Here is a 27,275-nt window from a genome sequence, read left to right as displayed (position 1 = left end):
GTCATTGTGATTCCTAGGATCACCTTTTTGGCCATATCAGAAGCCTGTCAAATGTTTGGTTCCTAACATCCTTTTTGTCACATGATTTTATATAAGTCTTTATTTCACACAAATGTTGATATTCATGTGCTTAGTGTTAGATGATGTGATTATCCAAATATTACCTGTACTTGTGATGAAGCAATTTGTTTCTTCTTGTACTATTTTGCTGATGTTTAATAAAAAGAAAATTGGCAAAGAAGGAGACATCAGTTAACATTACCCTCCTTGCCACATGCTGCCATCCTCAATATGTTCTAATGATGTGGTATGTGGCAGGGAAATGGATAGTATTGCAAGCCGTCTTGTAAACAGGGGATATAGTGTGCTCTGGTATTAAGCACGTAGAGCACCTACATTGGCCCAAAAAGTGAGTCTTTCCCTTTTCTCAGATATTAAACAAAGTCCACCTACCTGGCTAACATAAAAGGGGAATTTTAAATGTGGGCATAAGATTTGTACATGTTGCAAAGTTATTTTAACAGGCAGCAACATTTTTCCATATGCTAACCAGAGATCTTATAATCTGAAACAATACATAAATTGTAACACAAGTTTTGTTGTATACTGTATCACATGCTTGCTATGCAGCCTCCAATGTGTTGGTTGCACCACAAATAGGTTAAAAAACACATGGAGGCGATATCGCAGGTATGCAGGTACAGGGATGGAGACTACAGAAGAAAGCTTCTTAATAGGGAATAGGGAATCATATTGTATATTCTGCATGGAATCTAGTTTTCCAAAAGGTCTAAATCGAAGACATGATTTGATTCTTCATTATTGACCTTTAATGTCTTGATGGCCAGAGAAGGGTGTGATTAGATTAATTGCAGTCACCTGAGGTTGCCTGCAGTTATCCACCATATAAAAATCTTGTGTGAACACAGTCTCTTTGTGGTCATGATTAAGGATAAGCATTAAGGGGATCCGAAACGTGTTGACATGGACTGTCTGTATGGTTTTTAATGCACTATGTTAACCAATAAAGCTGCCACTTTGAAGATGAAGCTGGATTATTCCTCTTTTTTTTTCATGATTAAGAATCCAAATTAAGCAGTATGTTTTAGGAGCATGGAAGGAAACTGGGATACCCAGAGGGAAACCACTTAGATATAACTAACAAACTCCAGTGAGATGCTTTCTCTAGTCAGATTTGAAAACAGGACCTCAGAGCTGGAAAGCAATAGTGCTACCCATGGAGCCACCATGCAAGACTGGACACGACCAGTCTGCAAAAAGAAGTTAAAAAAAAAAAGTTTAAGAAAGGTAATGATCACCGGCATTGCTCTAATTTGTAATCATATTGTAATTTTCTTGTTTTGGGTGTTCGCTTTCCTCAGGTTGGAAAAAAGAGTATCCCGCTCAATTCAGGTGAAATTAAGAATGACCTTTATTCCAGCATTAAAATCCGTAATGCAAGTATAAATCTACAAGTTTCAGACCTCTTAGATATATGGGTCCTTCCTCATGACAAGCATGAATATGAAATGGAAGCAGCTCCCTATATATCCTAGACTAACCACAGGTTGATAGCTATCACCTGGGAGGAGGAGACATAGGGAGGCGGTTCCATGCAATTTAATTAGGTTAAAAAACCTACAAGCCAAAACATGAAAAACATGAAAGACAATGGAAAGAGGTTGAGATATGAATTCTAACACTAAAACAATAGTGATAAATGGGACTCAGTGTTTATAAATAATCAACATAGGGACATATGACGAAATATATATGTGTATAGCATACAGTTAGAAACTTGGTCAGGAATTTCCTGCTATATGCAAGATTATGAAAAAAATATTTTCATATTCTCAATTTTGATGACAACTGGGCAGAGATTGTGTCAAATGGAATAAAATGTGTGGCTAAGAGAGCACCCACTCTGGGCAATATTATCAACCCAAGTTTCTTCTCGGATAGGGAGAGACCACAAGCTACATGGTTGCACTACAAAGGTAGTTTTAAATGTGGACACAAGAAATGTATTTGTTGCGACCACATGATGATAGAGAAAACATTTTGATCTACTGCAAATGAAAAATAATATAAAATACAATCATATATTAATTGCAATACTCGACATGTAGTCTATCTCATCACATGTATATGGTGCTCTTTGCAATATGTGGGCTGTACTGTCAATCCATTAAAAAATCGGATACGTAAACACATATCCGACGTACCGCACTACAGAGACCGGAATGTCTCTGCAGCCAGCCTACATTTTGCAATAGCACATGCAGGGGATGTGTCTGGTTTAAAAGCCAAAGGCATAGAGAGGGTATATTTGCCACCAAGAGGGGGAGATCATAGGAGGAAACTCCTTAACAGGGAAGCCTTCTGGATATTCCAATTAGGATCACGCCAGCCCCAGGGACTTAATAAGCGCCACGATCTTATTTTACAATACTAACTGTATGCTATACATATATATGTTTCATCATATGTCCCTATGTTGATTATTTATAAACACTGAGTCCCATTTATCACTATTGTTTTAGTGTTAGAATTTATATCTCAACCTCTTTCCATTCTAGTAAGAAGCAGGGCGGCACTACCTTAATTCGCGGTGCACGTGTCCGTGGAATGGCGTCCAGACAAACGTTGGATGTAGATCACAATGTAGATTTATTCAGTCACATATTCAAATGGCATAGTGACGCGTTTCAGCACAGATGTGCTTTCATCAGACTGCATAAAACATCTTACACTCCAGCTATTTATACATAAGTGAAACACAAAGGAACTGACATCATCAAAGGAGCTCTGCCTCCCTCATTAAATAAAAATTCGCATATCGAATAATCGCAATGAAAAATTTGCATTCAAAAATTCGCAATTGAAAATTCGCAACTGAAAATTCGCAACTGAAAATTCGCAACTGAAAATTCGCAATTGAAAGTTCGCAAAAAACAATGCAATAGCTATTTACATCCTCTTTGCTTTGCACAATTGACACAGATATGCAACATGAATTCTACATAGATAATAGTGATAAGCACAGTTTTTCTAAAAATAATTTGGACGTGTCACCGAATTTTCCCAAAAAGTTTGTTTTGTTCCATATTAACCACCTCAGCCCCCCTAGCTCAAACACCCTTAATGACCAGACCACATTTTACAATTCTGCACTACACTACTTTCACCCTTTATTGCTCAGTCATGCAACTTACCACCCAAATGAATTTTACCTCCTTTTCTTCTCACTAATAGAGCTTTCATTTGGTGGTATTTCATTGCTGCTGACATTTTAACTTTTTTTGTTATTAATTGAAATTTACCGAAATTTTTGCAAATTTCAGTTGTATTTTTTTTTTAAACAAACGACATCTATATATTAATTTTTCTCTAAATTTATTGTTCTACGTGTCTTTGATAAAAAAAAATGTTTGGGTAAAAAAAAGGGTTTGGGTAAAAGTTATAGCGTTTACAAACTATGGTACAAAAATGTGAATTTCCGCTTTTTGAAGCAGCTCTGACTTTCTGAGCACCTGTCATGTTTCCTGAGGTTCTACAATGCCCAGACAGTAGAAAAACCCCACAAATGACCCTATTTCGGAAAGTAGACACCCTAAGGTATTCGCTGATGGGCATAATGAGTTCATAGACCTTTTTATTTTTTGTCACAAGTTAGCGGAAAATGATCATTTTTTATTTATTTATTTCCCTTACACTAACTTGTGACAAAAAATAAAAACTTCCATGAACTCACTATGCCCATCACAAAATACCTTGGGGTGTCTTCTTTCCAAAATGGGGTCACTTGTGGGGTAGTTATACTGCCCTGGCATTTTAAGGGCCCTAATGTGTGAGAAGTAGTTTGAAATAAAAATGTGTAAAAAATGCCCTGTGAAATCCTAAAGGTGCTCTTTGGAATGTGGGCCCCTTTGCCCACCTAGGCTGCAAAAAAGTGTCACACATGTGGTATCACCGTACTCAGGAGAAGTTGGGCAATGTGTTTTGGGGTGTCATTTTACATATACCCATGCTGGGTGAGAGAAATATCTCGGCAAAAGACAACTTTTCCCTTTTTTTATACAAAGCTGGCATTTGACCGAGATATTTATCTCACCCAGCATGAGTATATGTAAAATGACACCCCAAAACACATTGCCCAACTTCTCCTGAGTATGGCGATTCCACATGTGTGACACTTTTTTGCAGCCTAGGTGGGCAAAGGGGCCCAAATTCCTTTTAGGAGGGCATTTTTAGATATTTGGATCAAAGACTTCTTCTCAGGCTTTAGGGCCCCTAAAATGCCAGGGCAGTATAAATACCCCACATTTGACCCCATTTTATTCAATGAGGGGCATGGAGAGTTCATAGAAGATTATTTTTTGTGGGGCACAAGTTAGCAGAAATTGATTTTTTTTTCTCACAAAGTCTCCCTTTCCGCCAACTTGGGACAAAAAGTTCAATCTTTGATGGACTCAATATGCCCCTCAGTGAATACCTTGGGGTGTCTTCTTCCTGAAATGGGGTCACATGTGGGGTATTTATACTGCCCTGGCATTTTAGGGGCCCTAAAGCGTGAGAAGAAGCCTGGAATATAAATGTCAAATTTTTTTTACGCATTTGGATTCCGTGAGGGGTATGTTGAGTTCATGTGAGATTTTATTTTTTGACACAAGTTAGTGGAATATGAGACTTTGTAAGAAAAAAAAATCCATTTCCGCTAACTTGTGCCAAAAAAACGTCTAAATGGAGCCTTACAGGGGGGGTGATCAATGACAGGGGGGTGATCAGGGAGTCTATATGAGATGATCTCCACCCTGTCACTGATCACCCCCCTGTAAGGCTCCATTCAGACGTCCATATGTGTTTTGCGGATCCGCGGTGTCCATGTTTTGCGGATCCACGGATCCGCAAAACACATACGGACGTCTGAATGGAGCCTTACAGGGGGGTGATCAATGACAGGGGGGTGATCACCCCATATAGACTCCCTGGTCACCCCCCTGTCATTGATCACCCCCCTGTAAGGTTCCATTCAGAGGTCCGTATGTGTTTTGTGGATCCACGGATCCATGGATCGGATCCGCAAAACACATACGGACGTCTGAATGGAGCCTTACAGGGGGGTGATCAATGACAGGGGGGTGATCAGGGAGTGTATATGGGGTGATCACCCCCCTGTCATTGATCACCCCCTAAAAGGCTCCATTCAGACGTCCGTATGTGTTTTGCGGATCCGATCCATGGAACCGTAAAACACATACGGACGTCTGAATGGAGCCTTAAAGGGGGGTGATCAATGACAGGGGGGTGATCAGGAAGTCTGTATGGGGTGATCACCCCCCTGTCATTGATCACCCCCCTGTAAGGCTCCATTCAGACGTCTGTATGTGTTTTACGGTTCCATGGATCGGATCCGCAAAACACATATGGACGTCTGAATGGAGCCTTACAGGGGGGTGATCAATCACAGGGGGGTGATCAGGGAGTCTATATGGGGTGATCACCCCCCTGTCATTGATCACCCCCCTGTAAGGCTCCATTCAGACGTCTGTATGTGTTTTGCGGATCCATGGATCCGTGGATCCGTAAAACACATACGGACGTCTGAATAGTGCCTTACAGGGGGGTGATCAATGACAGGGGGGTCATCAGGGAGTCTATATGGGGTGATCAGGGGTTAATAAGAGGTTAATAAGTGACAGGGGGGTGTAGTGTAGTGTGGTGATTGGTGCTACTTATTACTGAGCTGCCTGTGCCCTCTGGTGGTCGACCCAAGCAAAAGGGACCACCAGAGGACCAGGTAGGAGGCATTTTAGATGCTGTTATCGAAACAGCGTCTAATATACCTGTTAGGGGTTTAAAAAAATCGCATCTACAGCCTGCCAGCGCTGGCAGGCTGTAGATCCACTTGCTCACCTTCCGATCCTGTGAACGCGCGCGCCTGTGTGCGTTCACAGAAAGTCTCGCGTCTCGCGAGAAAACGCATAGATGCATCACTCTGCCTGAGACAACCGCCTCCGGACCGCGATCCTGCGTTAGGCGGTCCGGAGGCAGTTAATTTGTTACAAAGCATGTTAAATCAGTCTGCAGGGAGGGTGTATGTCACTGTGCATTGTAGCAACATGCATAACTAGAACTTTCTGGTAGTGAAACAGTTATTGTTCATATGACAGGCAGGTTCACATACAGTATATGGATATGTATATTTGCATGTGTCACTATTTGGCTCAGTTGACACTTCTCTTATTTGTTCAATCACGGGTCCAACACAAGCAGAATTGTCTCCTGATTTTGGCTCACCATGCAGCAACTGCTGGAATTAACTGACCAAATAACTGAAGTGTGAACTCAGCCTTACAGATCAATGTTTGCATCAGGTATAATGTACTTAACAGTGCAGTGGCCCAAGATTCTACTACAGAGCGGTCTCTTTTTACACTATCTCATGTTTCCACATAGATTGCCAGAGAGAGAGCCTTGTATGTTACACCCTGATTCTACCTAATTGTAAAAAGAGCGGTCTCATTTCACTGTTGTTTGGGTGTCCACATTGATTGATAGATAAACTCCATTGTAGAGGGAAAGAGCTGTCTCATTTAACATTGTCTCCTGTTTCCATATAGAATGCTTGAGAACCTGGTGTGTAACACTATGATACAAGTAGTAGCGCCATGACAGAGTGTAGAGAATGTCAGCAATGTTTATGTTGATGTCACTGTTTATTTTTTCCTTCTTCTGATCCATCAGAAGAGCAACCAAACAAAAAACAAATCCTGTATTTTGAGCATCTGCCTTCACACAGTCAGTATTTGGTCAGTAATTGATCAGTATTGGTAAGATAAAAACAGGAGTGGATCTATAAAAGTGATGACATGTGAAGGAAGTATTTGCATGTCTTCTGTGTTTTCGACCCACTCCTGCTTTTTTGGCTTCCAAATCCTGATGCAAAACACTGACCATGGAATAAAGGTTTTATAGATGATCCAAAGACAGGATTTAGTGTGGTTTTCATTTTTGAGTTCTTTTGGAGAATGGCAAAATATACTGTGATGTCAACAAGGAAAAAAGGGAAACTAGTGTCCAAGTCAGAGAGTGGTGAGGGTGGCAACAGCATGAGGAATTATCATAGTGGCCAAGTCAAAGAGTGGTGAAGGTGGCAACAACTAGTGATGGATGAACATCGGCAGAGACGATTCGCGAACGCGATTGAATGTTTGCAAACCGCAAGTTCGCGGCGGGCCCATTCACTTTATTGTCAGGTGAACCTGAAAAACCTTTAGGTCATATTTGCAGCCACAAAATACTTACTATAAGTGCACAAATAGGCCCACAACATGGACAGTGACATACCAGAGGGGGATCAATGGGAGAAATTCCCACAAAAAATAAGTATTATAATCAGGGGCCATTTCTATGCGTCAAAAATATGCCCTGCTGGAGCCTAGAAATTTTTATTTTAGACCACGGTAGTACAGGCCACAAACATTAGGCATTCACTGGACAGAAAACATCAAATGATTATGTGGCTGGAGGCATATTAGACAGTCATTGGATATCAATTTTACTGCAGGCCAGTGGAGTTCAGGCCCCAAACATTTGGCAATCACTGGACAGAAAACATCAAGTGGTTACGTGGCTGGAGGTATATTAGATGGTCAATGGATATCAATTTTACTGCAGGCCAGTGGACAACAGGCCCAAAAAATTATTTATTCACTGTACAGAAAATTGATAATGTGGCTGGAGGTTCATTAGGCGGTCACCGTATAACAATTTTACTGTTGGCCAGTTAGATTACAGGCCCAAAAATGATGCATTCACCATACATAAAAGATCAAGTGATTATGGGGCTGGAGGTATATTAGACGATATCAATTTTACTTCAGGCAGTGGAGTAATTATTCATTCACCATACAGAAAAGAACATTTGATAATGTGGCTGGAGGTTCATTAGGCATTCACTGTATAACAATCTTATTGTTGGCCAGTTAGATTACAGGCCCCAAAAAATATTCATTCAACGTACAGAAAAGAACAAGTGATTATGTGGCTGGAGGTATATTAGACGGCCAATGGATATTAATTTTACTGCAGGCTAATACAAATATATGTCAAATACATATGTTTAAAAGAACTAAAAATATAAAATTGGATTAAAAACATGGCTAGCAAAATCCCCCGTCTTAAAGGGAACCTGTCACCTGGAAAAGACAATTTGCACTAATCACAGTACCTTAAACTATCTCTCATAGTGTGCCCAAAGATGTATTCATATCTTCTTTCTGCGTTGTGCTGTCTCATAAAATCGACTTATAAAACTGTGTTTGCCACCTTTTTGAAGTCGTGCTGAAGTCACGGGGGCAGCGGCCTCCTTGACTTAACCGTCAGATAAGCCCGCCCCTATGCCGCTCCTCCGCATATTGATAGACATTTTTCCCTGTAGCCGTGACCGCGCTCTTCTCGCGCATGCGTCGTGCGTGTCCTGCCACAGCATGATCCCGGCTACGGCTCCCTCCCTCCCTGGCATCTTCTTGTTCACTGCGCCTGCGCCGTTCCTATACAGCACGCTCGCGCCCATCGCTTCTCCCCTGCGGCGTGAGCGCGATCACTGTCTGCTTGCACTGCAGCGCAGGCGCAGTGAACATGCAGATGCCAGGGAGGGAGGGAGCCGTAGCCAGGATCGCGCTGCAGCAGGACGCGCACGGCGCATGCGCGAGAAGAGCGCGGTCATGGCTACAGGGAAAAATGTCCATCAATATGCGGAGGAGCGGCATAGGGGCGGGCTTATCCGACGGTTGAGTCAAGGAGGCCGCTGCCCCCGTGACTTCAGCACGACTTCAAAAAGGTGGCAAACACAGTTTTATAAGTCGATTTTATGAGACCGCATAATGCAGAAAGAAGATATGAATACATCTTTGGGCACACTATGAGAGATACTTTAAGGTACTGTGATTAGTGTAAATTGTCTTTTCCAGGTGACAGGTTCCCTTTAAATAAACCCGAAATAATAATCGGTGAAATTCGATAACACGTGGTCGTCACAGGTGTTGAATTCCTCTGAGGCCCCAAAAATTAGGCAATAGGCATTCACCGGACAGAAAACATCAAGTGATTATGTGGCTAGAGGTATAGTAGACAGTCATTGAATATTAATTTTACTGCAGGCCAGTGGACTACAGGTCCCAAAAATAATTCATTCACCGGACAGAAAACATCAAGAGATTATGTCGCTGGAGGTACATTAGGCGGTCACCATATAACAATTTTACTGTGGCCAGTTAGATTATAGCCCCCAAAAATTATGCATTTCACGTACATAGAAGATCGTGATTATGTGGCTGGAGTTATATTAGATGGTCGATGGATATAAATTTTACTGCAGGTCAGTACAAATACATGTCAAATACATATGTTTAAAATCATTAAAAATATAAAATTGGATTAAAAACATGTCTAACGAAATCCCCCTTCTTGAAAAAAAACGCAGATGATAATAGTTTAAATTAGATAACATGTGGTCGTCATAGGTGTTGAATTCCTCCATAGCTCCAAACTTTGGGCATTCACCGGACAGAAAAAGACTTTTATGCCGCTGTATTTACATAAGACAGGGACCATTATTTGTTCTAAGTGGTGGCGGATATGTGTGGGCTGGCATAAGGAAATTCAATAAAACGAGGTCGTCACAGGTGTTGAATTCCACTGAGTTCCATGCCTCATTCATTTTTAGAAATGCGAGGTAGTCCACACTGTTGTGAGCTAGGCGAGTGCGCTTATCGGTCACTATCCCACCTGCTGCATTCAACGTCCTTTCGGACAGGACACTCAACGAGGGGCAAGCCAAGAGTTCCATGGCAAATTGTGCCGGCTCTAGCCACAGGTCAAGCCTGCACACCCAGTAGTCAAGGGGTTCCTTGCTTCTGAGAGCGTCCACATAGTCTGTTAACCGATGTAGTCGGACACCTGTCGTTTAGGCATTCCCTGAGGCTGGATCCGGAGGGCAGCTGTCGATTGGTTTGGGTGCAAGAATTATCTGATATCCAAAGTGACCAACTCATCTTCAAACCGCCCTCTTCTTGCATGCACTGTAAGATTGGTACCCATAACTGTTTCTCTGTGGGTGGAAATTTGCCAGTGTCCGTAACAGCAGAATGCAGCATCTCGAAGCATGGCCTAAAAACGCTGCATTCTGACAGCCCTCTGTGATGCTGGTAACATGTCCACCATTTTATGTTTGTACCGGGGGTCTAAGTACGTTGCCACCCAGTACTAGTCCTTTCCCTTTATGCTTTTTGTACAGGGGTCCCTCCTCAAACACTGGAGCATGAAGGCCTCCATTTGCACTAAATCAGAAGTGGTGGAACAGCCTGGCTACTGCTCATCGCCCAGGAGAATGTCGTCCTCTGTCTACTCCCCCATCCACGGACAACACCTAGGGAGCCTCGAAAAGTTTAAAGCCTGCTATTCTTGCTCCTCCTCCTCCCCCCCAGGTACCATCCTCCTCTGACTCATCTTCAGACTCCTGCTAACTTGTCTCAGATGGAGTAGCCCCCCTGGGAATTCATTCAGCATTGCAACTTCATGTTCCTGCTCCTCAACGGCTTGATCAATGACAAGACGCAATGCCCGCTCCAGAACGAAGGCATAAGGTACAATGTCACTGATGGCGCCCTGGCTGCGACTGACCAGTTTGGTGAGCTTATCAAATGTCCGCAGAAGTCTGCATGTGTCGCACATGAGCAGCCACTGGCGTGGTGAAAAAAAAACAAGCTCCCCAGAACCTTTACTGCCGCAGAGTTCGTACAGGTAGTCATTAACGGCATATTTCTGCTGGAGCAGCCTATCAAGCATATACAAGATGGAGTTCCAGTGCGTCGAAGAGTCACAAATCAGAAGTCTGATGGCCAAGTGGTGTCGACACTGAACGTCAGCAAGGCGAGCCATGGTGGTGTAAGATCGTCAAAAATGGCCAGAGATTTTTCTGGCCTGCTGCAAGACGTCCTGGACCCCGGGGTATTTTGTAGCGAATCACTACGCGACTAAGTTCAGGACGTGTGCCATGCATGGCATGTGTGTCATTTTGCCCTGTTTCAGCACGCTCAGCAGATTGGCACAGTTGTCGCACACCACTTTACCAACTGTCAAATTGAGCGAGGTTAGCCACTGATCGGCCTGTGACCGCAGAGCTGAAAGGAGTGCAGGACCGGTGTGGCACTTGGCTTCCAGGCACAACAGCCACAGCACAGCATGGCAACGTCTCACCTGGCACGTCAAATAGGTTCTGGGGAGCTGAGGGGGTGCAGCGGAAGAGGCTGTAGCAGTGGAAAAGGAGGAGTCAGCCGACTAGGAGACAGAGGATGGAGTAGGAGGAGGAGGAGGAGAAGAAGAGGCAGGCCTGCATGCAATCCGTGGCAGTAACACCAAATCCACACGGGTGGCCCGGGTTGCGTGCTTGACAACCGCCAGAAGGTTCACCCAGTGGGCTAGACCACGTGTCTGTGGTCAGATGTATTTTGGCACCTACACTTTGCGCCAGAGATACATTCACTTGACACTGAACATGGCCATATAGCTCTGGGGTGCCCTTCTGGGAGAAATATTTCCCTTTTGGAACCTTCCATTGCGGTGTGCCAATGGCCAAAAATTTTCTAAAGGCCTCCAATTTTGCTTGGCAGTAGTTGACGGGCTAGCAGTTCCGACAAGCGGTCAGCCATTGGGCAAGAGGGTTATCCAGTGTCATCAACTTTTTACGTTCAAACATTTGTGCCACGGAAGCCTGCCTTTTGCCAGATGAATGGTGGTGGTGTCTTTGGGGGTGCACACAGCAGAGAGTGAGGAGGGTACTAATACAGAGGATGAAGATGGTGCAATAGCGGAAGGCTGAGTGAGCCACTCAACCAACTCTGGTGTGTCCTTTGATGTAATCGCACGCACCTTCTCCAACTTCCCACTTAGGCTCCGGCCTGGTGCACCTGCCTGACCCCTACTACCCCTGCAGAATGGCCTGCCTCTTCCTCTGCCTATCATTTTCAAAATGACCCTGTGACAAAGTCGCTATAGAAAAGCAGCATTTGTGGAAGCAGGTATATCGCAGACCTCAATCAATATTTAGTCGAAGCCGGAATATCAATCCACTCTATCAGTATTTTGTGGAAACAGGTATATAGAACCCAATAATGAGTATATGCTGGAAGATGGTAAATCAAACCCCTTAATTAATATTTAATGGAAGTGGGTATATCGCAGGCTTCAATCAATATTTGGGGAAGCCAGCATATCAATACTATGTATCAGTATTTTGTGAAAACAGGTATATAGAACCCAATAATGACTATTTTCTGGAAGCCGGTTAATCAAACCCCTTAAACAATATTTAGTGGAAGGTGGTGTATTGCAGGCCTCAATCAATATTTAGGGGAAGCCGGTATATCAATACCCTGCATGAGTATTTTGTGGAAACAGGTATATAGAACCCAATAATGAGTATTTGCTGGAAGCTGGTAAATGAAACCCCTTAATCAATATTTGTGGGAAGCTGGTGTAACGCAGGCCTCAATCAATATTTTGTGGAAGAAGGTATATCAATACCCTGTATCAGTATTTTGTGAAACAGGTATATAGAAACCAATAATAAATATTTGCTGGAAGCCGGAAAATCAAACCCCTTAATCAATATTTGGTGTAAGCCGGTGTATCGCAGGCCTCAATCAATATTCGGTGGAATCCGGTATATCAATACCCTGTATCAGTATTTTGTGGAAACAGGTATATAGAACCCAATAATGAGTATTTGCAGGAAGCCAGTATATCAAACCCCTTTATCAATATTTGGTGGAAGTTGGTGTATCGCAGGCCTTAATCTATATTTAGTGGAAGCTGGTGTATCACACCTCTCAATCAAAATTTTTGTGGAAGCGGGTGTATCACACCCCTCAATCAGAATTTGTGGAAGCAGGTATATTAATCAGATTTTTTGGGGGGCAACAGGTATATCACACCAGTTGCAATTATTTATTCAAATAGCGTTTGTCCGTCTATCTAGCTGCGGTATCTCAGCCGAACCGCACACAACTGCTGCACAATACAAATGCACTATAATATTCTTTTCTATGTTAGAAAGTGTATTATAGGTATATCACACCCCTCGATCAGTTGCAATTATTTATTCCAATAGTGTTTGTCCCTCTATCTAGCTGCAGAATTGCAGCAGAACCGCACACAACTGCTGCACAATTTAAATGCACTATAATATATTTTCTATGTTAGAAAGTATATTAAAAGTATATTGCACCCCTCTGTATGTCACACCTATCGATAGCACACCTGTACCAGTCCTTAAAAGGACTTTTGTGGCCCTATTAGCTAGGGTTTGGTGTCCTTAACAGTCTGTCCCTGCTCCAAACAGCAACCTCTCCCTACACTGGCAAAATGCTGAATGTAAAATGGCGGCCAGATCAGGTTTATTTATAAGGTAGGGGGTTTGTCTATGTGCTGATACGTCTCAATTGGCTGTCCTGTCCCACCTTATGGATGTGTCATGGGTCAAAGTTCTTCACAGTGCTAAGAATAGGGCACCACGAACTAGCAAAGTTCGCCGCGAAACGACCGCCAGACGAAGCGCAAGGCCATCTCTAGCAACAACATGAGGAGTCATCATAGTGGCCCAGTCAAACAGTGGTACTGTACGTTAAAGGGGGGGGGGGGCAACAATAGTGGAAGTAACAGCACAAGATGGTGGCAGTAGGAGAAAATGGCAGCAGAGGCAGCAGGGGTGTGGCAACATGTGGGTGGCAGCATCAGAATAGTGAAGAACATGGCCTCGAGTAACAGTCCTTTTTTAACAATGTTTTGTTGTGGCAGGACACTTCAGAACATTACTGCCCGAATGATATAGTCTGATGCATCCGACAACTTTGGAAATCTTGGCTGATCCACGCCTGATTCATCCTTACAAAGGTGAGTCTCTCAATATTTTGGGGTAACTATGCCTACTACTGCACTAAATACCTACTCTGAGGCCACACTACTCTCCGGGCAGGAAAGATTGCCCAATTTAGCTGCCCATTAGTCCAGGGGATCTTGGATATGGGGTGACAGGGTGCAGTCCAAATATGCCACCACCTGCTGATCCGGTTCTGCTCCATGTGCTTCTGCTGCTGGGTGGTTTTTTCAGTAGGAGGCTGAAGAAACGTGCTTGCTGACCACTAGCAACACCTGCTCCTGCATGACTTACATCATCGCTACTTGCCCATCTACAGGAGAAAGCAGCAGATCTCCCCTACAAACCTGGGCTCAATAGCAGCTGCTGACTGTCCTCAATAAGCTTGTACTTACTAAAAATAAGAGCAGAGTCGACAGCATACAATACTTTCTGAGCAGAAGGAGCAGACAAATAAATAGGCAGGTTCAGGACAGGTGGGGGCACAGGCCTTGTTCGTGGACTATGACAACTGAGTGTGGTGTCAGAGAAACCCACCAACTTCTGGCTGCAGGTGTCTAATGTCAGTTGAGATTATGTTGAATATCCAGTCAAACATTAAAGGACAGCTGGGTTGCTGGTCAAAACACGACCGCTGGATGACACTGGTAGCTCTGACCTGTTGCTGCAGCTGCTGCTACCACCCCCATAACCCTTCTTCTGCTGCTACTTCTGAAGCATTTTTGCCTCTGCTTGTTCCCTTGGAATGCCCTGGCACCTGTCTGTGGGACATACTGTACAGTAACACTTACTGTAAGTATAATATAGCATTAGTATTAGACTGCTTTTTAACCTAAATTAGAGAATCAAGGCACTCTATAATTTCTTATCTATAAAACAATGTGGCAACCCTAATAACTGTAAAAATAGACCACTTTTCCACCCTTATTGCAGAATCAAGACGTTATAGAATTTATTTTCTATAAAACAATGTGTAAACCCTAATAATTGTAAAAAAAAGGCCTAACAGAATTACTTACCGTATCTATAAAACAATATGGACACCCCAATAGCAATAGGATTAGATGGCTTTTTCAACCCAATTAGAGATTTAAGCCTAATGAAATTACCTATGTGTAAAACAAGGTGTAAACCCGAACAACTGTAAAAATAGACGGCTTTTTTGCCCCAATTAGAGATTCATGGCCTAATGGAATTATGTATCTGCAAAACAAGGTGGAAACCCAAATAACTGTAAAAATTAGAGGTGGGACAAATCCAATTTCTTTAGAATCCGAATCCGAAAAGGTTCTCAAATCTCTCGAATCTTTCGAATCTCGAATCCTACGAATCCTGTACATAAGAATTTTGTGAAAGGTGTAAAAAACAAAGTGATGCAAATTCAATATTCTTTTATATGAAAAAATAAAGATTCCTTACTTTTTTAACAAAGTATTTGGATTTGGATTAGAAAAAAAGAAAAAAAATTGGAAATACAGGGTAATACAACGCCCCATACCTCTTACAGCGCAGAGACCTCTTACATCCAGTGATGTCTCTTTGACGTGGAAGATCTCTTTCCTCATCTTCTCCTTTCAGACCTATAGATCAGACCTCCAGTTTTCAGCCATTTCTCGTCTCTGTAGTTTGACAAAAAAAAAATCTTAGTTTACTACTTTTCCATCATTCTCGCATCTTTTGGACAAATCATCCTACTATCCCCAATACTGTGCCGCTGTGCTCCCCAATACAATACTGCAGAAACAGATAAACTCTCTGATAATTCTAGGGTTAATTCACAGATGATGGGTCACACTACCGTATGGGGAAACCTGGATGGGTGCTCACAGCCCGCAGATTCACCCAATCTAACAAGCAAAACATTATACAAAAGAAAGGGCTGGGCACTCACTATATCTAGTAGCCGTGGTACTTTATTGAATAAAATCAATTATTATATTATTAAAAACACATATTCTAACACACATTCATACACATCGATAATAATATCTAAAATATATATAATCACTGTAACACAATGGTAAAAGGACCTATTTGATATATATAAAAAATCAGATGCGACCAATAATTCGCATATATGGAGGATGAGAACAATCCAAAACTATCCGAATGTTCAGTCCAATATCAGAAGTGTGCCATATACAAAAAGGACGGATGAAATAGTCGATCCGATATCCTGGGATCTTTTGCAGAGACTAATAGTCCTGAATTCAAATATGTTCGCACAGTTCAAAGTAACAGCGTTAATTTCCAAATGGATTATTTGTCAGTTGTATTATAGTCTACTCATATAATAAATGTACTTAGGCGGCTCAGTCAGCAATCCGCGGCGTCCCGCGTAATGATCAGGGTATGATCTCCGCTTGTACGTGTGAGCCTCAACTTCACAATGGAATAGTCTTTGATAACTCCTAGTAGATTTTGCAGAGAGTTTTCAACAAGCTGTTTTTCAATTGAACAATCAAAGTTCCTCACTTAGTGGCGCCAGTAGTATCTTTATAGTCCACAGCTCTGCAGGTATACGTTCCACCTTCAGTGTGTTTTCTCCAAGAAGGGTCGAAGCTGCAAGAGTTGGTGGTCCTTAAGTCCAATCAAGGGGTCCAGTACCAGACGCGTTTCGGGGCTCTTAGTGGCCCCTTCCTCAGTGGTAGGGGCCACTAAGAGCCCCGAAACGAGTCTGATAATTCTAGTACCACACAGAGCCCCCCATAAAAAATACCCCTTCTTTGTGGCCTCAGTAGATGCCTCCATAGTGCTCCCCAATAATGTGCCAGTAAAAAGGGACCCCACTAATGTCTCCCAATAATGTGCCAGTAAGTGTCCCCATAGATGCCCCCCCCCATGTGCCAGTATTAAGTGCCAAACCCCCCATGTGCCAGTATCAACTGCTTCTCTCCTTCCACCCCCCCATGTCCCAGTATCATAGTGCCATCTCGCCCTCAATGTGCCAGTATTAAGTGCCTCTCCCCCTCCCCCCTATGTGCCAATATCATAGTGCCATCCCCCCTAATGTGCCAGTTTCAAGTGCCTCTCTCCTTCCCACCCACCTCCCCATGGGCCAGTATCATAATGCCATCTCCCCCCAATGTGCCAGTGTTAAGTGCCTCTCCCCCCTTTTGTGCCAGTATCATAGTGCCACCCCTAATGTGCCAGTAGTAAGTACCTCTTTCCTTCCCACACCCCCATGTGTCAGTATCATAGTGCCAAAGAACCCATGTGCCAGTATCACATGCCTCTCTCCTTCCCCCATGTGCCAGTATCATAGTGCCAACCCACCAATGTGCCAGTATCATAGTGCCATCACCCCCAATGTGCCAATATCATATGGCCACCCCCAATGTGCCAGTATCATAGTGCCATCTCCCCCCTCCCATGTGCCAGTATCATAGTGCCAACCCCCCATGTGCCAGTATCGTAGTGCCATCTCCCCCAATGTGCCAGTATCATAGTGCCACCCCCCATGTGCCAGTATCAAGTGCCAACCCCCCACATGCCAGTATCAGGTGCCAACCCCCCCATGTGTGCCATTATCAAGTGCCTCCCACTCCCCCCATGTGGCAGTAACAGTCCGGTATAAAAAAACACTTATACTTACCTCCATGTCACGATGCGATGCAGGCCTCTTCTGGCCTGTGTACCGCGCTGTATGGCCATATATGGAGTCAGTGCTTGTGTATTTCAGAAAAGTTTCTGCGGGGACTCGAACCCGCAATCTTCGGCATTAGAGGCAAGGCACTTAACCACACAGCTATAAGAGCTGCATAGCCACTGACTGAAAAAATATGAGGCTTCTACTGTAGACTTTGTTATAGCTTTGATAGCCAGTGTACAGCCAAACACATGACAGCTTCCCCAGCACATCCAGCTCTGCTATATCTCTATATATGATAGCTGCTCCAGCACACCCAGCTCTGCTACATCTATACACATAACAGCTGCTTTAGCACACCCAGCTCTGCTACATCTATACACATGGCAGCTGCCCCAGCACACTCAGCTCTGCTATATTGCTATATATGATAGCTGCCCCAGCACACCCAGCTCTGCTACATCTATACACATAACAGCTAACCCCAGCACACCCAGTTCTGCTGCATCTATACACATAACAGTTACCCCAGCACACCCAGCTCTACTACCTCTATACACATGACAGCTGCCCCAGCACATTCAGCTCTGCTATAGCTCTATATATCTATCTACTGTATAGTAATACTTACAGATATATAGATGTAGTAGAGCTGAATGTGCTGGGGCAGCTCCTATATATATATATATATATATATATATATACATATTTAGAGATATAGCAGAGCTGAGTGTGCTGGGGCAGCTCTCATATATAGAGATATAGTAGAGCTGAGTGTGCTGGGGCAGCTGTCATGTGTATAGATGTAGCAGAGCTGGGTGTGCTGGGGCAGCAATCATATATAGTGATATAGCAGAGCTGAGTGTGCTGGGGCAGCTGTCATATAGAGATATAGCAGAGCTGAGTGTTCTGGGGCAGCTGTCATATAGAGAGATAGCAGTGCTTGGTGTGTTGGGGCAGATGTCATGTGTATAGATGTACACTGGCTAGAACAGCTAACAGAGTCTACAGTAGAAGTCTGATATTTTTTCAGTCAGGAGCTGTACAGCTCTAATAGCTATATGGGTAAGTGATTTGCCTCTGTTACAGAACATTGTGGGTTCAAGTCCCAGCAGACAATTATCGCCTTTTCTTGCTGCAGCACAGGCAAGGCATCTGTATCGCTGTCCTGAGGACAGTGATACAGATGGCTATGCCCAGGATTTGTCGGATTCAAATTTTGAAAATTAGGTTGGGATTTGAGTCCACAAATCCTTCGAATCCAGCAAGATTCGAGGGGTTCATGTATTCAACGGATTTGTCGTCCCATCTCTAGTTATAGTACACCGCTTTTTTTACACTAATTAGAGACGCAAGGCATTATAAAATTACTTATCTATAAAACAATGTGGGCACCCCAATAGCAGTAGTATTATACCACTTTTTCATCCCAATTAGTGAATCAAGGCGTAATAGAATTGATTATATATTAACCATGGAGGACAGTGTTCAATTAGTCCCTGCATTCTTTATGCTCCCCCTATGCTTTCCCTATAGTGCTTAAAAAGTCTCCCTATGAACTCCCTGCACTGTCCCTTCACTCTCCCTATCAAATATTTTACAATTAAAGGCTTTCTTAATCACTGTACCTACCGCTTGTCACATCTCTCCCTATGCTCAGCTCACAGTGAAATGGTGGAGACCACAGGATAAGACGTTTAAAGGGCTGTGACATCACAGGGACTGGCTAGCTGCTGATTGACTGTCTGCATGACATTATGGATGATCTTGCGTTCCTGGGCTTCTTACTTTCACTTTGTAACACATGTAGCTGCCATTTTTGGACACAATCGATTAGTTACCACGAAGCACCAGGAAATTCAGATTCAGAATTTTCCCTAAACTTCGGATCGAATTCCACTTTGGGTGCTTTGATTTGCTCAACAGTAATATGATTTTCAAAACATTCACAGATCAGTTTTCGGTTTATTTGCTTGTCTATAGCAGCCTTTAGTAGAGCATTTGGATCTTTTCATTACATTGAATAATAGCCCTAATGATTATATTACACTTCTCACAAAAAGTTAGGGATAGTTGGATTTCGGGTGAAATTTAGGGAAAACATAAAGAGTTCACTCTACAATGATATCATATCATGAAAGTAGGGCATATAAATATAAGCATTCAATGGTGATTTCCTCATCTCAAAATATTTATTAAAACAAAAGCAAACAACATTGGTAGGTATAAAAACCTATATATAGTAGACTTTTTACAGATATAGTTTGTTTTTACAGATTTGAGTAGTGGGGTGATACTACTCGACTGTGGGCACCCCGGTTGGTGGTCCAACAACCCTGTGCGTCTGACTACCTTTGATTGGTAGGTATACCCCAACAAAAATGTCAATGTCTCAATAACTTGTCATGTGGCTTGACGATGATGTCGACAGATCAACTTATTGTTTGCTGAGGCATGGCATCCCACTCTTCTTGAAGGGCGGCCCTCAGTTCATTGAGCTTCTGGGGTACAGCCTTACAAGCTTCTAATTCTTTATGGTATAAAAAGTATTGTTGCTCCAACTCAGTAACACTCTAAATTACATGAATCATAGGGGGCAAGACTGTCTGAAGTACAAAGCTTTCAGCTCCTGCGTGATCTTTATGGATTCTGCATGGAAAAGACCACAAATGTGTGCAAGTCCCATTAAGGTAAGTGGAAAAGTGTTATGGAAGCAGATGTACTGTAGATCGTTTGTGCCACTGAGCAGATTTGACTCAGGGTTCATCCTAAGGGTATTCTGGTCATCCTTTAACCCTTATACAGGGATCTAAATTCCACCGCAGGGGAACCACCAGGCCACTACCTCTTAGAGTAGGGTGTTTTTTTACTGGCTATTGACCCATCAAGAGACACTGACACGGAGCAATGAAGGTAACACTTTATTCTGCCAGGTTGAAAAACATATTGATTAAAAAGCCACATCACATAAACATATGATTTATTAGAGTGAAAGGGCAGCAACATCACTTTTATGATATATGATAGTTGTATACATTTGAACACAACCTGGATTGGATGCTGCTAAACATAAGTGGTTTGGAAATCTAATATCATTGTGGGAGTGAATTATGTTTATACTCATTAGCCCACTTTTATTAAGACTGGCATATCTGATGCCAGTATAAGAAAATAATTAGTTGAAGTTAGCGTTTGCCACTAAGTAAATTTGGTACATTCAGGACTGTCTGAAACTCTAAAAAGGAAATATATGCTTTTTATTAATAGGCACAGTTTTGCACCAAGCTTTGTGCTACTTTCAGGTTTTTTAACTTAATGGGGATGTACGCTTTGTTTATATTGATGACCAATCCTCAGGATACGTCATAAATATCAGATCGGCGTTTGGCAACTCACGGACCCCTTCCGATAAGCTGTTTGAAGAGAAAACAATGCTTGTACGAGTGCTGCCTTCTCTTCATTGTTTACCTGTTTGCGGTCGCAACTGCAACAGTGAGTTGATGTAATTCCAGCTCAGCCATCCCATTCACTTCAATGGGACAGCATCTTACTGTTCAAGTAATGCGAAAGTGATGATATGGCCATCACAGAGCAGGGATTTGAGCAAGCCTGCATCCACAAAAGATCTATGATTAGTTAGATAAGATGTTTAGAACATCCTCCCTGCTGAATTCCTTCAAAAACTGTGTGCAAGTATCCCTATAGTGTAAAAAGTGTATATGTCAAAATATATAGTGCTATAGTGTATATGTCAAAATAAAATGTAAAATAGACAAAACTTTAAGAATAATGTGATGTACAGCTCTAGTCTCTTCAATTTTGTCAAAGATATTATGAGATTGTTGGCACTGCTTCATACTTAATTAAGCTGAAAGCATGTTTCTTCACATTTAGAATTATTGCACAACATAAAAATTCTATGTTTGTGTTTAGGGGATTAAAGGAAATATTTCCATCTCTTCAATCTTTGAAAAATATCTATGAGTGTAAATTTTTTAAATATTTATATCAATGCCAGTTTACACTACATTAGTTAATCAGTATTAGGGCTGAGTGAAGCACTCTTTGGATTGATTGGATAGATCTGAAGTTGTTTCGTTCAAAACTTCATCAATGCTTTACAGAGACCCGTTCCCATACAGAATTCAAACGTATAGGCTTTGCAACGGTTTAAATGTGTTAAGTCTGAAGACTCACAAAACTTTGTTGAAGAACTTCGGCATTTAATTATACAACTTAAAAACCAATTAAAGCCAGTAAGTACCAAATCCGACTTTGGATCCCAATTTTAAAATGGTTTTCAGTTGAATAATCAAAGTCCAATGTCCAACATTTTACAAGACTTCTGACATAACTAACTTTACCTCCACGAAACCTATACATTTGAATGCTGTACGGAGATGGGTCTCCGTATAGCACTCAAACAAAGTTTTGAGCGAAGCTACTTCGGATCTATGGTCCAAAGCAGACTTCACTCAACCCTAATCAGTATTATTACTTTTCTATGCACTGATTAAGTATTGTGTAGGCTTAGATTAAAACCAGACTCTTTGTTTAAAATATAATTTTGGTTAATATATATAGTTTACTATATTTCTAAGACAGTGTTAACGTGTAGACATAGACGTGCCATACTTATCACAGTAGCTCATATTGCATAACAAATCTGATAAATCTACAGACTTCCTCTAAAAAATTTAGACACTTTTTAGTTCTATTTTTTCAGTTTTGTACACCAGAAATGTTGGTGCATTTTGGAGCAAAAAAGCACAACATTTTAAGAAATGCTTTCCTTCTTGGTAAACCACATGAGAAACTGAAAAATAAACAACATTTTTAGAAAAAAAGTGTGGATTCAGTAGTTAATCTGGGCCATTGACATTTATGGACAACCCCATTTCATGTGATCACAGTAGTGACTGCCTTTGATCCTTTACTATAACATTGTCTCTATTTTCTTTATAGCAAATGCACCAAAACCTTCAAATCTCCATAACTACAGTCACTTTCAATTATGGATATTGAAATGGGAAATATCTATTAAAATGAACTTGAGGTTGAAATAATAAAACCCTACTTCATTAGTTCAACATATCATGGGGCATTCAGACATATTAACATAGTTGGTAGTAACTTCACATGTCGGAAACTCAGAATATAAAAAGCTAAAATCTGAAACTACTATATTAAACCATAAAAAAATTGTGGAATATATTTGATAAAGAAAATAATAAGTATGACATTGTAAATAACATAGGACAATGAAGTAATTTATTACTTAAAAGCACAATAAAAATCTACTGTCTGTAGGTTCTAGCTATAACATAATAATCAGAGATAAAAATGAAATATGAAACAATATCTGGAATATATTTTATGCATTTAGGGTACCCCATTGAAGAAAGAACTTGCAAGGGCCATAGATGATTGAAACATGGACAGCCATAGTACATTAATAAAAAGGAATTTGGTCAGGAAAGCTTGTAGAAAGAGAAATTATCTAGAAGCAGATTTGCACATGCCCCATTTATTCCACTTTCTTGTGCATGGCACATGTGTGGGTGATGACTGCCTCCATCTTGGTCATACACTCTTCTCACTAGTCCAAGGCAGTATATAATAAAGCTGGTTCCTACCTATTAATTTATAAGCCTAGGCCTAAGAGACATAAATAAGTTTCCTGTTGACACACTTTGCAGTCACCCTGTTGTGGCAGGTTGGCTCACATAACTAAAATGTGTGCTAAGAACCTAAAATTAGTAAGTATAGTAAATATAGCAGTAATGCAATTTAAAATGTTCAAACATGCAATGTTTTTATTATTTCTGAGTGTCTACAGTGTGCTTCTGCATTTTTGCACTTGCTTGTTTTTGCCTAGCAGTGACAGTAGATTTGTACCTGCCCGCTTAATTATTTGTCCAGCTCAATTTGATTCATGCAGCTGTTGCTGGATGTGGAGAAGGTGATTCTGGACAGAATTTCTAAACATCTCAATACCCTAATTGAGTCAGCCTTAAAACTGAAATCAGATCCTTACTTCAGCAGGAGAGAAAATATTTTACGTACAAATGTAGAAAGGTATCAGACAGTTCTCAAGGAGAGAAAACACAGACAGTTTGTACAGGATTTGTCAGATTTCCATGAAAAACACGCTTTTGAATTTCTCAATACTAAAACCCAAAGCAATCCCGGCACTGACATATCCTACACTTACCTTGAGTCCTCTGATGCAGAGAGAGGTACCACTTCATTTAGGGGCAGAAATAGAGCCAGAGGCAGACGGAGGAGACGATGGCCACAAGGACAACGAGGATACAGGGGTATGAATCCCACTGCCATTTATCAGGGTTTCTCACAAAACACAACACGAGAACCTATACTTCACGCACTCTCCTCTGCATCATCTTCTTCAGTTTCTTCCGTATCAATTCCAACATCCTCTACAAGCACTTTTTTAAAAGTAAGTGGGGGGACAAACACGTTTCCCTACCAAATGAGAGACAGGGACACTGGAACAGTCCAGAAGTCTGCCAAAACCAAATAGCACCACTTCCCAATCAAGTGATCAATCTGACCAGGAGGAGAGACTGACCATGAGGAGACTTCTAACAAGGGGTCTTTCATTCGTTCCCACAACCAAATTTTGTTGCTTTGACTGGGTTAAGGATCTTAGCCTCTTCGTCTGTAAATTGAAGTGGCATACATTTTTCTAAAACCCATGACAAGGAGGAATGTATTAAATTAGGTATATCCTTGGAAGATCTGGAGGGAGTTCGTACATTAAGCTCGCTCCTGACCGAGAACGAGTGTACCCCCAGTCTAGGTCCATTCACACATATTAGACCTAAAAGCACTAGAATGCCTCCACCACAGGACACTCCAGCTATTGACCTTTTCAACAGATTAGTGACAGACCAACTAGAAAAACTGCAGGAAGCCAACAGAAAAGGGCCCATGAACTTACGTAAGGATCAGACGGATGCTTTAAAAAGTCTAGAATCAGACAAGAGTATTGTATGCAAACCATCTGATAAAGGTGGAAATTCTGTGATGATGGATTATCCCACTTATCACAATATGTGTCTTAGATTACTAGATGACAGGACATGCTACTCCATTCTTCCATTAAATCCGACAGCTGAGTTCTCTGACCACTTGGAGTCTATCCTTATACAAGCCCTTGACAAGGGTCTGATTTCTAAGGATGAGATGAAATTCCTGGTACCATCACACCCACAGATTCCCACCTTGTATTCACTTCCCAAGATCCACAAGGGGTACTCCCCCCCCCCCCCCCTTAAGAGCTGTCCCATTGTATCCGGGGTAGGGTCAATCACCCATAGTCTCAGCACATATGTTGATAACATCCTGCATCCCTTTGTGTCAGCTTTGCCCTCTTATATTAGAGACACAACAGATCTACTACTCAAGATTGACAACATCCAAGTTGATGATTTTGTTCTGTTGGCGTATATTGATGTAGAGGCTTTGTATACTAGCATCCCTCATGAATGGGGGATTACAGCCGTTGAATATTTCCTCAGCACAAGAGGAACTCAATACAAATCTCACTCTGATTTTGTTATCCAGTCACTCAAATTTTGTATTTGGGACGCGTTTCCTCCACCAGCTCAGGGGTACGGTAATGGGTAGCCTCTGTGCGCCCAGTTATGCCAATCTATTCCTGGGCTGGTGGGAGGACACCATTGTGTTCAATGAGCCATGTTGTCAATGGGCCCCAAATATCTTATTCTGGGGTAGATACATTGATGACGTGTTTATCATATGGCACCAGTGACTCCTTTTCTGAATTTGTTACTCACCTTAATATTAACAATATAGGTCTCAGATTCACTTTTGAAAGTGACAGAGACAGTATTGCCTTTTTGGATATGCGCATTACCAAGCATCAGGGTGAGCTGCATACCGAAACCTACAAGAAACAAAAGGCCACCAATAGCTTGTTGCGGTGGGACAGTTATCACCCTGAGAGTCTGATACACGGTATCCCAAAGGGACAATACCTTCCATCACCAGGCAGCCGATATGTGCTAGAGATTTCAACAACAGGGATATCCCAATCGAGTTTTGAGGGATGCGTTCCTACACTCTAGTAAAACCGAACGCCAAACCTTGTTAGTTAACAAGACCCAGAATGCTAAAAAAGGAGATAATACCATCAGAATTATCTGCACTTTTGATAATCAAAATCAGAAAGTTAGGGGTATCCTAAGTAGATATTGGGATGTTCTCCTGACTGATCTAGATATAAAGCATGTGCTTCCCCCATACCTGCGATTACATATAGACGTGGACGATCCTTAAAGGACAGACTGGTGCACAGTCACTACCAGAAACCAGTAGGAACCACCACATGGCTTAATCCCAAACCAATGGGCACTTACAAGTGTGGTGGAAACTGTCTGTTGCCCCTTCATTTTAAAATTGAAAGTGTTCACGAGTGTTAGCACTGGAATAACATACACTATACAGGATTTTGCCAATTGTCGTACCCAAGGGGTCATCTACCTATGTACCTGTAGTTGCCCCCTAAGTTACGTTGGAAAAAACTAATGTGAATTTAGGAGACGGGTTGGGGAACACCTGGGTGATGTTAGGAATCGCAGAGACAAACCGATCGTACATCATGTGCTTGAGTCATCAAAGTCATACGGCAGTCACCGAGAGGTGGCGACTGGGATAATAAAATTCTCTGTAAAGAAGCCCAATGGATATACCGCCTCAAAACAGTATTCCCAATGGGACTAAATGAACAGATTTCCTTTGGTTGTTTTATTTAGTCTCTCTCCATGTTCATGTAGTAGCCATAATCTATGGTTACCCTTTCAAATATGTGATTCCTGAATAACTTATATATGGGGGGCCTGTTCTTTTGACAGAAATGTATGTCAATACAGTTTATCCTATTCAGCCCCTCTATACACCCCCTCTACATGCAAGTGTGATGGTTTGCTTAAAAAGATGCATAGTTTTATAAAGTAGCTCCAGAACTTATACATCCATTATTCCTCCCCTCCCCCTTTCAATCATGTGGGCAGTATCGCTATCTGCCATCCTGACTCTCCTCCTACACTCCTGCAAGCGTTTCATAGGCAGGAAGTGACGATGTGAATGACGCCTGCTCACTTCCGGTTTTGGAATCACATGTGCGTTCCACCTGGCGCCGCGTGCGTTCCAAATACCGGAAGTGGTGCTGTGTTCGATACCAAGGCAGTCATAGGGCTATCCAGGAGGTGGGGCTTTCCTATAGGCGCCAAAAACAGGTATTTGAATCATCTATCCAGTAATACCAATGCACCTTATGATACCAGGAGGTCTGCTATATAATTATCAGAAGTTTGCCTCTTTAATATCAGATGGGCGATTATCTAATGAAACCTGCAACAATTGATCATCTATCCTGAGTCCCCTGATGAACCACAATTTCTGGGGAAACGCGTTGGGACAAACTGCTAAGAAGGGACGAACATCATCAATCCTTACAAGCAGGGTAATATTAGGCGACAGCGAGGGCTTAGCCACCGAGAGGTGGGGTCAACCCTTTCAGGGCGGCTGTTCCGCCTGTATGCAGGGGTACATTGAGGGATGTATTAGGGACTTTGTTCCCCTCCCCTCTTCTATCACCTCTCTTTCACCGTCTGGCCAGGTCTACAGTCATCTACCTGTAAGTTGACAGTTATTTTTTATATATAGGACTGCACTATCCTGATACGTCCAAAGTAAGGC

The sequence above is a fragment of the Bufo gargarizans genome, chromosome 5, assembly GCF_014858855.1.
Source record: "Bufo gargarizans isolate SCDJY-AF-19 chromosome 5, ASM1485885v1, whole genome shotgun sequence".
NCBI lineage: Eukaryota > Metazoa > Chordata > Amphibia > Anura > Bufonidae > Bufo > Bufo gargarizans.
The sequence above is the reverse complement of the archived record's forward strand: the minus strand, read 5'-3'. Positions refer to the sequence as shown.